The sequence below is a fragment of the Choloepus didactylus genome, chromosome 9, assembly GCF_015220235.1.
Source record: "Choloepus didactylus isolate mChoDid1 chromosome 9, mChoDid1.pri, whole genome shotgun sequence".
Taxonomy (NCBI): domain Eukaryota; kingdom Metazoa; phylum Chordata; class Mammalia; order Pilosa; family Megalonychidae; genus Choloepus; species Choloepus didactylus.
Window position 1 is genome coordinate 84,202,252 of NC_051315.1, and position 13,128 is coordinate 84,215,379.

The window sequence follows — 13,128 nt, forward strand, 5'->3', positions numbered from 1 at the left end:
GTGAAGATACACGAAGAATCTAATGACATAAGTGGGAAGATGGAGTAACCAGTTCTAGAATTAGAAAGCCAGTATTTTATAGCTAAAGCCTATCCAGGTCTCAAACATCTTTTCAGTAATTTTTGCCGCACCTTATAACAAAGAAGTGAAAGGACATGAATACAAAAACTTAAAGAACCCAGAAAACCATAAAGAATTGAAAACTTGTTCAAAATTGTTAGTAATCAGGACAGTGCAAATCAAAACAAAAATTAAATCGAATTTTACAACTACTTGATTCACAAAAATTAAGTAAAGTGATGTCAAGTCTTGACAAGATCGTGGGGAGATAGAAACCCTAATACATAGCTAGAAGGAGTGGGAACTGCCACAGGCATTCAAGAGAACAATCTGACACTATTTAATCAAACTAAGTGCAAGCATTCACCATGACCCAGTAATTCTTGTGGATATATCCTAAAGAAATTCTTATAAAAACATAGATGCCTAAGGATGTTCATTTTAGCATCATTTCTGGTGGCAAGAAATTAAGGACAATTTGGGTATCAATAACTAGAGTATAGGATAGATATGTGATAGAAGTATTCCATAGAGTAGAATGGAGGAGTTGGAAGCAATAGGTTAAATACATATAAAGCCACTCAGAAGGATTATGAAAATTTACTGCTGAACATAAAAGTAGGAAAGAAACTACATTTTCTGGTGAGAAAAATGCTTCAACACCATTGAATAAACAAAAATGCACCCTTAACATAAACGAATATTTTTGAAGAACATTGAGATCAATATTTTAAATACAGTGGATATGGTATTTAAATACCATACCACTAAATACATAGTATGGTTGTCTATGGGAGTAAGAGGAAGGCACGTGGCACTGATAAAGTTAAAAAGGAATAAAAATAAATAAATATAATATGGAAAGACATATAGCAAGCTCACAGTTTATATGTACTTTTTGAAAGACAGGGAAAGGTATAGATTCAGAATCTCTGTTAACATGTGTCTGTCACACATTTACTGCTCAATGAATATTTATTGAATTATGAGTCAGAGAATGAATAGGTAAAAGAGAATTATGTTAACTTAAATAAAATTTAATATGTGGCATAGTATGCTATTAATTTCTTTCTGTATGTCAACTTATTTAATCATCACATTGACACTACAGATTAGATATTATTAGTAACCTTGTATTATAGATAATGAAAATGAAACATAATGAGGCTATAAAATCTGACCAGCCATACAGCAAGAAAATGGAATAGTGTGGCTGTCAGAGCCCTTGAACTACACACACACATACAAATACATACAAATAAACGCACACTCCATCAGAAGTTGTTTAAGAAAGTAGAGGATTAAAAAAAAAACAAGAAAGAGATTACAGGTCTGGATATGGAAATAATTAAAATTCAGTTTGATTGCTATTTAACCCAACATTAATATTTTGTAGATATAAATGAAATTGAAATATCTTTGGGAATATGAATTATCAAAAAAATGTATCAATTGGACCAACACCCATGAATGATCAAAGATAATATTTTGTTCTTATTTGAATGAGAAAATTTGTAAACAAGTTTTCTCAGTTAAAAAAAGACTAGAAATGTTTCATAATATAAATAGTACTTGTATTAGTTAGGATTCTCTAGGGAAACAGAATCAATGAGAGATATCTATAAGTATAAGATTTATAAAAGTGTCTCAAGCATCTGTGGGTATGCATGAGTCCAAATTCCATAGGGCAGGCAGCAAACTGGCATGTGTTCATATTATTAGTAACCTTGTATTATAGATGATGAAAATGAAACATAACGAGGTTATAAAATCTGACCAGCCATACAGCAAGAAAATGGAATAGTGTGGCTGTTAGAGCCCTTGAACTACACACACACATACACGTACATACAACTAAACGCACACTCCATCGGAAGTTGTTTAAGAAAGTAGAGGAAGGTGTTCAATGAACTCCTTAGGCAGTGAACTGGCAACTCTGATGAAGTTAGTTCGACAAACTCCTCAGGAAATGCTTCACTGGCTAGCCAAAGAAGATGTGAAGGTCCTCTCTCTTTCTTCCTTAAAAGTCTTCAACTGATTGGAATAAATCCAGCTGATTGAATTCTCTCATTGTGGAAGATTCACCCTTCCTTGATATAACCAGTCACAGCTGTAGTCAATTGACTGATGATTTAATAAATCAGTCTTGGTTTATTAACCAGCCACCAATGTCCCTGCAGTAATGTTTAGGCCAGTGCTTGCTTGACCAGATACCTAGGCACCATCACCTGGCCAAGTTGACACATGAACCTAACCATCACAATACTAATACTGGTTTTTATTAATATAGTATGGTAGCAATTTCTAATTTTTAATCTTGAGTGATAAGAATTCTTATACATGAATTTAGTTATGTTGGACTTTAAAATCCTAAAGTTTTCTCTAAAACACCTGCAATTTTAGTTATATAGCCTTTGATTGGGGTATGCAACTTCATAAACTGAGAAATAGGGGACATATGTTTGCTATTTTTATATTTGACAATATTTTAATATTTCTCCCTAATGTGTAATGATATTTACCCAGAAATACTTTCACCTACACTTTTAAAAATATTTTTTAAAGGAGGGGATTGGGCTGAGTTTGATGATATATTCTTTTAACAGTGGTTGGAATTAGCTATAATGTTATTAGTTTGTATTATGTGAATATGGAGTTGCATGTGGAATATGTTGGAGTCAGAATGGGCTGTTGTACAGTCTCAGATTTACAGTTTATTCTTGTACAATTTTTTCAGTTTTGCTTTTAATTAACTCTTTGAATATGCTTATTGTAGGCCTGGCAATATTGTAAAGCATTCACAGACTTATATGGTCCTAATTGAACTCAGTGGGTAAATATTGTTGTTCTAATTATTCGTACCATTTTCCTATTTCTTTGTTGTTTTACTTAATTAGTTATCTTCTGACCCTGAGGTTTTTTTTAAGGATTTGGTGATATCAAACTAAATAAAATATATTCTGGATACCCAAATTCCATAATGCAAAGGGAGACAATTTGGAAAATAACTCAAACATACTCAATATTAGCAAAGCATTATTTTTTCACTAGCTTTACCTAAAATGTTTGGCTCTGCAAAAACAGTGATACAACAAAGCAGCTGGTTTTGTTTTGTTTCATTTTGATTTTGCATATTGGAATAGCAAGAAATAAACTTCTATGGGTATCTCAGTGCCAGGAATTTAGATCTTTACAATATTTCTCTTTAATGGGATCCATTCTCCCAGAACATAAGGTAATTCCTATTCCAAGGATAAGGAAGAATACAGAAATGAAACAAAACCAATACAATTAGCTTCCTTATAAGAAAATGACTTTTGAATGTAGCTTGTTGAAGGATTCTCTATGCCAGGTCTAAGGACAAAAAACATAAGTAATTTGTAATTTGACAAACTGCAAAAACTGGACAATCATACATCCCCCAAATATTAACAAAGTAGTGTCCAGACATGATAAAAAACACTTTTTGGTTCATGTGAAAGAAAAGTTAGACCCAACATTTTGATCTCAGTCAAAGCCAATAATATTTTTAACTTAGTTTATATTAAGTGTTTGGAAATTCTATGTATAGAATATATTAAATTATGCTTTTAAGTAGCTCTTCTCACCCACTAATAGCTACATAGAAATGGTTCCAAATCTATATCCAGATCTATGTTGGAAAACATTACCATGAGCCTTAGGATCTCATGGTCATCTACAACTTTAAGCTTCTACTTCAATTCAATTAGTTTAATTCCTGAACTATATTTTCTTTCATCTATGTCCTGTCTGTTTTTGCACTCAGCCAATCTGCATTTGGACAATATCCCTGTCTTCTCATTACCTTCTCATTATTTATAACCCCTTGTGTTGTGCATGGATGCACACACACACACACTCTCACTCACTTTAAAATATTCATAGCTACTCACCAAACACGCAAGGATAAGAACTAGGTAATATCCAAAGTGTCACCTAGAGACAATATTATGTAGTTCCTTAAAATTTAAATTATACTCTCAATCCTTCATCTTTTGGAAGAATTATGGTTAGTGTTGTTGAAAAATATGTCTGCTTCTCAGAAGTTTTGCGTATAAGGTTAACTCATTTCTTATTTTTGGATTTATAAAAATATAATATATATCCAACTTAACAGTGCCCATGATACAGGCTTATTTTTCCTGAAAATTTTCAACCAAGTTTCCTGTATTGTTGATCAAAATTGAGAAATATATAATGAGAGATAGCTTCAAATTTATAGGAATAGTTAGTAAATTGTTTTTTACTTTCTTCATCCAACTTCTCAAAATTTGCTTGGCTTCCTTGGGAACAGAGAGCCAAGTAATTTCTTGGTATCTTTCCTCTAATTTCTCTGTTATCAGTGATTCAACTGGACACTGCCTTAAGCACAATTTGTCTCACTCACTGACTTACACACACCTATTTGAGGGTTAATGTAAGTGATCTGACTAATGGCATTTTCTGAAGTACTATTTTCATGTGCTATCTAGGGTTTCTCCTTAGGAATGGTATGGTATATTTAGGGAGTCACATGACCTATGCAATATAAGCAAGAAGCTATTGCTCCTTTGATTGGCCTGCAGGGACTTGAAAAACTGCATGCCAGGTGCATCCTGTAGTAACTTTTGAGATACTGTTTCCCTTTATCCGAAACAATATGACAAACTTGAAATGAACTGCATATTTTATGATTTTTACTGCCAGAAATCAGGGATTGTTTCTGAAGAAAGAGAAAATAGTGTGAGGAGAAAGAATTTACAATGAGTAGCAGAGTTGCATTGGGGGAAAGAAAGGTAAGCATGATCTTGATTTTTTCTGTAGGATTCACCCCACCTAAGTACCATTCCCTCAAGATTGTTTTAGGAGAGTACAGTATTTGTGACATGACAAATGTCAAGGCAGTGTCACAAATAACAGGATGCTTGAAGAAGTATCAATGAACTGGGGAATATAGATTTTAATATCAACAGGTTCAAGTTGCTGACAGATTGAACATACTTGCTAAGACATCTGATCCCACAGGAAAAGTGCACTTCAGAAAGTGATGGCTGATCTGACTGTTACAATGTACTGTGAAAAAGAAAGAAAAAAAATAATGCATTAAGCCTGAATGAACTTGCAGTTCTCTGATAAAATTTTGTAAATCTACCAGATGCTAACTGTTTTAAAAAGTCATTATAAGTTAACGCACAAATTAAAGGAATCTGGTTATAGTTTATATGTGAAGATGCTGATGTAGAAATAAGATTATACAAACATATTAGTTGAGATTTTGCTCTATTAAATAATAAAAAGTATATCTACACAAGCCATTTAGAAAAAGATATGCCAGAAACATTAGATATTTTCACCATTGTTGTCAGTAATACTGCCAATGTTATGATCACAAGAAAAGACAAAGTGAGAAAGCATATTAATGAAAATTCTGTTTAATGCAGTAAAATCTTTAAATCATAGAGTATCATGCCTGTTAATAGATTTTCCGGTATATGCCTGAGGATGTTTCCAATAACAATAAACTGTCTCCCAAGGCAGCAAAAATGAAAGCTTGTGTGTTACAGGGAGTTAGTGCTAATACAAGGTTTCAAGTGAGGGTATCAATTAATTCAAAAGAGGAAGGAAGTTATTTTATAGAATATTTGACAGGGTATTTAGGGATTTTCTTTGAGTCTTCATATGCAAGAGTTAAATATGTTTCCCTCTCTCCTTTGTCTAGAACTTGCAAAAAGCCAAACAACAATGGCACATCATAATAGCTCATCAATAAATTTTTACATGCTCAAACAACAAAGTATTAAGAAATCTACATTGATGCATTAAACAAATATTTTGCCCTTCTTTCTTATACATAAATTTCATTTAGAATGAATAAGAAAAAATAGTCCTTTTAGGCTAAAATATAAAAACATCATCACATCAAGGTTTTAGGTCAAAATGCTTTGTTAAGATACTGTTTTAATTGTACAAAATGTTTCAATGGCTATATAGAAAAAGCAAAACAACAAAAAAACCTTCTTTGTTGCTGGTGTGTGGTGGAACACACAGGAAGCCACATTATAAAATCAATTTTTTTAGAAAGCAGAGCAAGATGGCTGACTGATGAGGTCTGGGTTTTAGTTACTCCTCTGGGGCAGCTGGTAGACAGCCAGAAACTGTGTGGAACTGACATCTCAGGGAAATCTGTGTTCAGCCATGCATGATACAACAGCCTAGAACATGTTGAGCCACTGAAATCAGCAAAACCTGTAAGTTCTCTTGGCCAGGGTTCCCTCACCCCTCCCTGTGAGGCATGGCTGACTGTTTTGTGGCTGGTTTCCTGAAGGAGGTGGGGCCGTTGGTTCTGGGAACCAGGAGGGAGGCTCAACCTGGCCTCAGTTGCAGAACTCATTACTGCTGAACAATAACTCCAACCATAGATAAACTGAAACCAGACAATGGAGAATCTGGGAGCAGTCAACCTGGGGGAGAGGAGATGGGCTAGCAAAAACAGCAAAACAAAACAAAACAAAACAAGACAAAACAAAACAAAAACAAAAACAAAACAAACAGAGACTTTTGGAGTTGGGGGTGAACATAATATGGAGAAGGGTGGACTCAAACAGAAACAGGCACATATGCAAACCCAGGAAACCAGGCCCTTCTCTGAAAAGCCATTTTTTCTGGTTTCTTGTTTACTTCTCAATTGCCTTATCTTTTTGCATTTCAGTAGCCCATCAGAACTGCAAGGATGGAATTAAAGGTGTCTCAGAGTAATTATCCAGTATGAAGAGATAATAAGACTAAAGTGCTTTTCTTTAAGTAGTCTATACTGGGCCTTTCTTTTTCTTTTTTCTCTTTTTCTCATTTCTTTTCTTTTCTTTTTTTTTTTTTTTTTTTTTTTAAGTAACTATTCTAGGTAGCCCATAACAGAAAGCCTCAAAGACTTGCAATTTGAGCCCAGGTAAGAGAAGAGCTAAGATAGCTCTGAGAGACAAAGCAATAAGTCTAGTGGGGGAGACAATTCCCTAAAGGGCATAACTCCCCCCAAGAAGAGAGGGGCATGGCCCAACTTGAGTGGCAGACCACCTTCTGAATCTCAGACCCCAGGGGCTGGAATTCAGAAACCAACTTCAGTCAGCCATGCCCCTGACAGGGTCAGGGTCACTGGGAGAACTAAAGGCACCACAACTCCTTACACTGGTTGGGGAGCTGCAGGCTGGCAACTGCAGGACAGGATAGGAAAAGCACAGAGTCTAAAGGCTTTACAGCAGGGTCGCATTTTCAGGGAAACTCCATATCCTCCTCCTGAGACCTGGGCCTCTCTAGACTGGGAAAACCTGACTGGGGTTGACCATATCTGAGGAGACCACCTCACAAAAAGTCTATGTAGAGGCAGGGCAAGAAACAGAAAATCAAGAGGTGAAAAACTGATCAACTAAATAGAACCTAAGTTAGAGGTCTAGAATAAGCTAAACTGAACACCAAAGACTAGAGAACAAAGGCAACTAACAAGAAAACCCTAGGTGAAAGAGTGAAAATAAGCTCCATAATAATCTAATCAAGAAAGTCAGATGCCTAGACAGCTTAACATAATGAACCATACTAGGAAAAATGAACATATGGACCAGCCAAAGGAACAAACTAATAGTTCAACTGAGATCAGGAGTTGAGAAAACTAATGCTAAATAAATTCAATGAACTGAGGAAAAAACTAATTAAAGATGTTCAAACAAATCTCCACAATCAATTAAAAAGTCAAGTCAATGAGCTGAAGGGAGATATGGCAAAAGAGATGAAAGATATAAGGAAGACACTAAATGACCATAAAGAAGAATTCATAAACTTGAAAAGATAAATGGCAGAACTTATGGGAATGAAGGGAATGATGGAGGAGATGAAAAATACAATGGAGGGATACAGCAGTAGACATAAACAGGCAGAAGAAAGGATCAGTGAATTGAAGACAAGACATTGGATTAATACACACAAAAGAACAGATGGTGAAAAGAATGGAAAAATACAAGTAAGGTGTTAGGGAGCTGAGTGACAACATGAAGTACATGAATATAGATGTTATGGGTATCCCAGAAGGAAAAGAGAAGGGAAAAGGGGCAGAAAGAATGATAGAAGAAATATTCACTGAAAATTTCCCAACTATTATGTAAGATAGAAAATTACAGATTCAAGAAGTACAGCATACTGCAAGGAGAATAGATCCCAATAGACCTACTCCAAGACACTTGCTGATCAGACTGTCCAATGTCAAAGACAAAGAGAGAATTCTGAAAACAGCAATAGAGTAGTAATCCATCACATACAAGGGAAGTTCCATAAGAACATGTAGAGATTTCTATGCAGAAACCATGGAGGTAAGAAGACAGTGGTATGATATATTTAAGATTCTGAAAGAGAAGAACTGCCAACCAAGAATTCTATATCTGGCAAAACTGTCCTTCAAAAATGAGGCAGAGATTAAAATATTTTCAGACAAACAGACAGTGAGACAGTTTGTGAATAAAAGACCAATGATAGAAGAAATACTAAAGGGAGTGCTACAGCCTGATAGGAAAAGACAGGAGAGAGAGTTTCAGAGAAGATGTAGAAATGAAGATTATCAGGAAGGGTAAAAGGAGAGAGAGGAAAAAACAAGACATGACATATAAAATCCAAAAGACAAATGGTAGAAGAAAGTACTGCCCTTACAGTAATAACACTAAATGTTAATGGATTAAACTCCCCAATAAAAAGACAGGCTGGCAGAATAGATTAAAAAACAGGACCCATCTATATGCTATCTCACTTTAGATGCAAGGACAAAAATAAGCTGAAAGTGAAAGGTTGGAAAAAGATATTTCATGCAAATAGCAACCAGAAAAAAGTGGGAGTAGCTGTATTAATATCAGACAAATTTAGACTTCAACAGTTAAACAATTAAAAGAGACAAAGAAGGACACTGTATATTAATAATGGGGACAATTCATCAAGAAAACATAACAATCATAAATATTTATGCATCAAGCCAGAGTGCCCCAAAATTCATGAGGAGAACACTGAGAACACTGAAAGGAGAAGTAGATAACTCTACAAAAATAGTTGCAGACTTCAGTACACCGTGCTCATCAATGGATAGAACATCAAGACTGAGGATCAATAAGGAAACAGAGATGTTGAATTGTATGATAAATGAACTAGACTGGATAGACATTTATAGAACTCTAAACCCCACAACAGCAGGATACACATTTTCTCAAGTGTTCATGGAACATTCTCTAGGATAGAGCAAATGTTGGGTCACAAAGCAAGTCTCAACAAACTTAAAAATATTGATATAATAAAAATCACTTTCTCGGATAATAATGGAATGAAGTTGAAATAAATAACAGGCAGAAGATTGTAAAATTCACAAATATATGGAGGCTACAACACACTCTTAGAAAACCAGTGGGTAAAGGAAGAAATTACAAGAGAAATTAGTAAATACCTCAAAGTAAATGACAATGAAAACACAACATATGAAAACTTATGAGATGCAGCAAAGGCGGTGCTGCGAGGGAAATTTATTACCCTAAATGCCTATTTTAAAAGAGAGGAGAGAGCAAAAATTGAGGAATTAACTGCTCACCTGGAGGAACTAGAGAAAGAACAGCAAACTAACCCCAAAGCAAACAGAAGGAAAGAACTAAAGATTAGAGCAGAAATAAATGAAATTGAGAACAGGAAACCAATAGAGAAAGTCAACAAAACCTGGAGCTGTTTCTTTGAGAAAATCAACAAAATTAATGGACACCTAGCTAGGCTAACAAAAAAAGAGAGAGAGAGGGGGAGAGAGAGAGAGGGAGAATGCAAATAAATGCAAACAGAAATGGGAAAGGAGGCATAACTACTGACCCTGCAGAAATAAAGGAGGTAATAATGAGATGATATTATGAGAAACTATATGCTAATTAACCAGACAACTTAGAAGAAACGGACACCTTCCCAGAAAATTGTAAACAACCAACACTGTCTTGAGAAGAAATAGACTGCCTCAGCAAACCAATCATATGTAAAGAGATTAAGTCAGTGATCAAAAAGCTACCAAAAAAAAAAAAAAAAAAAAAAAAAAAAGCACAGGACCAGATGGCTTCACATGTGAATTGTACAAAGCATTCAAGAAAGAATTAGTACCAATCCTGCTCAAACTCTTCAAAAAAATTGAAGAGGAGGGAAAGCTATCCAACTCATTCTATGAAGCCAATGTCACCCTAATACCAAAATCAGAGAAAGATACTACCAAAAAAAAAAAAAAAAGAAAATTATGGACCAATCTCTTTAATGAAAATGTGTGCATAAATCCTCAATGAAATATTCTCAAATCAAATCCAGCAACACATTAAAAGAGTTATACACCACGAACAGGTGGGCTTTATTCCAGGTATGCAGAGTTGTGCCAACACAAGAAAATCAATTGATGTAATACACCACATCAATAAATCAAGGCAGAAGAACTACATGATCATCTTGACTGATGCAGAAAAGGCATTTGACAAAAGTCAACATCCTTTCTTGATGAAAACACTTCAAAGGATAGGAATAGAAGGGAACATTCTCAATATGATAAAGGCAATATATGAAAAACCCACAGCTAACATCATACTCAATGGGGAAAGACTGAAAGCTTTCCCTCTAAGATCAGGAACAAGACAAGGATGCCCACTGTCACCATTGTTATTCAACATTCTGCTGGAAGTTCTAGCTAGAGCAATTATGCAAGAAAAAGAAATAAAAGGCCTCCAAATTGGAAAGCAAGAAGTAAAACTTTCACTCTTTGCAGATGACATGATTCTACGTGTCGAAAATCTAGAAAAATCTAGAAAAATCTACAGCAAAGCTATTAGAACTCATCAATGACTACAGCAAAGTGGCAAGCTACAAGATCAACATGCAAAAGTCTATGGTGTTCTTATACACAAGTAATGTGCAGTAAGAGGAAGAAATCGAGAAAAAAATCCATTTATAATCACAACCAACAGAGATGGAAACAGCCAAAATATCCATTAATGGATGAGTGGATAAACAAACTGTGATACATACACACAGTGGAATATTATGCAGCTGTAAGAACAAAGGCATGGAACATATAATAGTGTGAATGAACCTTGAGGACATTATGTTGAGTGAAGTTAGCCAGAAACGAAAGGACAAATACTGTGTAGTCTCACTATTATGAACTAACATTAATGAGCAAACTTTGAGAGTTAAAAGCTGATAACACAGACTATCAGGAGATAGAAATAGGGTAGAGATCAGGCCTTGGTGCTGAAGGACTACAGAACGTTCAGCAGGATTGACTGTATAGATCTAGAAATAGCATAATTCTGTGTGATGGTAGCACAATATTATAAGTACACTGAACAAAGATGCCCATGAGTAAAGCTGAAATAGGGGCATGAATGACACCTGAAGTAAAGATAGAAGATAAAGACTGGGACTGTTAAACTTAGCAAACACTGGAGTGGTCAGTGATTGTGACTAAATGAACAAATATAAAAATGCTCTCATACGTGGGAGAACAAATGAATGTCAACCATGCAGAGTGCGGGAAAGGGGATGGTATTGCTAAAAAAATGTAATCAAAGCAATCTGGAGTGTATGGTCAACAGTAACATTTTATTATGCTTCCATTAAATGTAACAAAGGCAATATACCAAAGCTAAATATGTATGAGGGGGGTATAAGGGAGGGATATGGTGTTGTCTGACCCTACTATTATATTGTATTTTATGATTTGTTGTTTATCTTTTTATTATCTTTTTTTATTATTCATTAAAAAAGTTGTTTTTTTTTTTGTAGGAATCAGTATGTTCAAGTGCTGACTGTGGTGATAAATGCACAACTGTTTGATGATATTGTGAACAACTGATTGTACATTGTGGATAACTATATGGTATGTGAATATAGCTCTATAAAAATTTTAGGGAAAAATATAAACAGGGATAAAAGTGCTGGAGAAAACATGGAGAGAGGGATGTACCTATTTACTGTTGAGGAGGCAGAATGGTGGTCAGTGTGGTGGTTCCACAAGAAGCTGAGTATGTGGGGGCCATAAGGTCCTACAACCTCATTATAGGGTATGTCCTTGGAAGATCTGAGAGCAGAGACATGAATGGACATTTGCACACTGGTGTTTCTGGAGACAGTATGCAGGATTTGCAGTGGGTGGAGGTTGCCTAAGGGTACATCGACTGGGGAACAGAATGGTGAACTGTTGTGTGTGCATACTACAGAATATTGAGCAACTGCAAGAAGGAGTGAAGCTGTGGGACACTCAACAAGATTAACAGATCCTGTAGACAGCATTTTGAGTGAAGTACACCAAAAACAAAGGCAAACACTATAATTCCTCACCAATATGGACTAACAACAATGTGCAAACTCAGAATTGAATCTTAGAGCACAGCTTATCAAGGGAACACTTATTCTAATGGTACCCAGATTGTAAGCTCTTAGAACAGTCACATTTATTCCTGAATTATAATGGGTATCTCTAGATTCCAAGATGCTGATCACTTTGTGTCTGAACAATCCCTGACTTTGGGTATGTGTGTGACACCTGAAATTCAGAACTAGAACTCAGCAGATATGAATGTCAGTATTAGTGCATATAGCAACTGTTAAAAAAAAGCTGAAAAATGTCCAGACTACAGTTAGAGATATGAATGAAGCAGATGTGGTTAGGACTAGGGCAAATTGGGCCAAAGGGTAAAGGACTATACTGACTGTGTTTTAAAACTTCAAATTCCCTGTGAGACCAAGGGAAGAGTTGTTTAGTTGGTTGATGCAGGATCTATATTTCTTAAACAATTTAACGCTTACAGTTTCTCCAAATACCATAATTACATGGAACTTTGAATAGGAAGTGAGACCTGGTAGGTTTGTATACGTTAGTGTGAAATAGAAACACATTCCAAAGTAATTTGGGTAGAAAATAAAAATATATATGCAGGGGCCCCCCTGAGGATCTGGGGAAAACTAGGAGGTATTGGGCTTCCTCACCTGGATTGTTGCTTATGTTTTCACAAACATTGAGGACTGGCAATTTGGTGT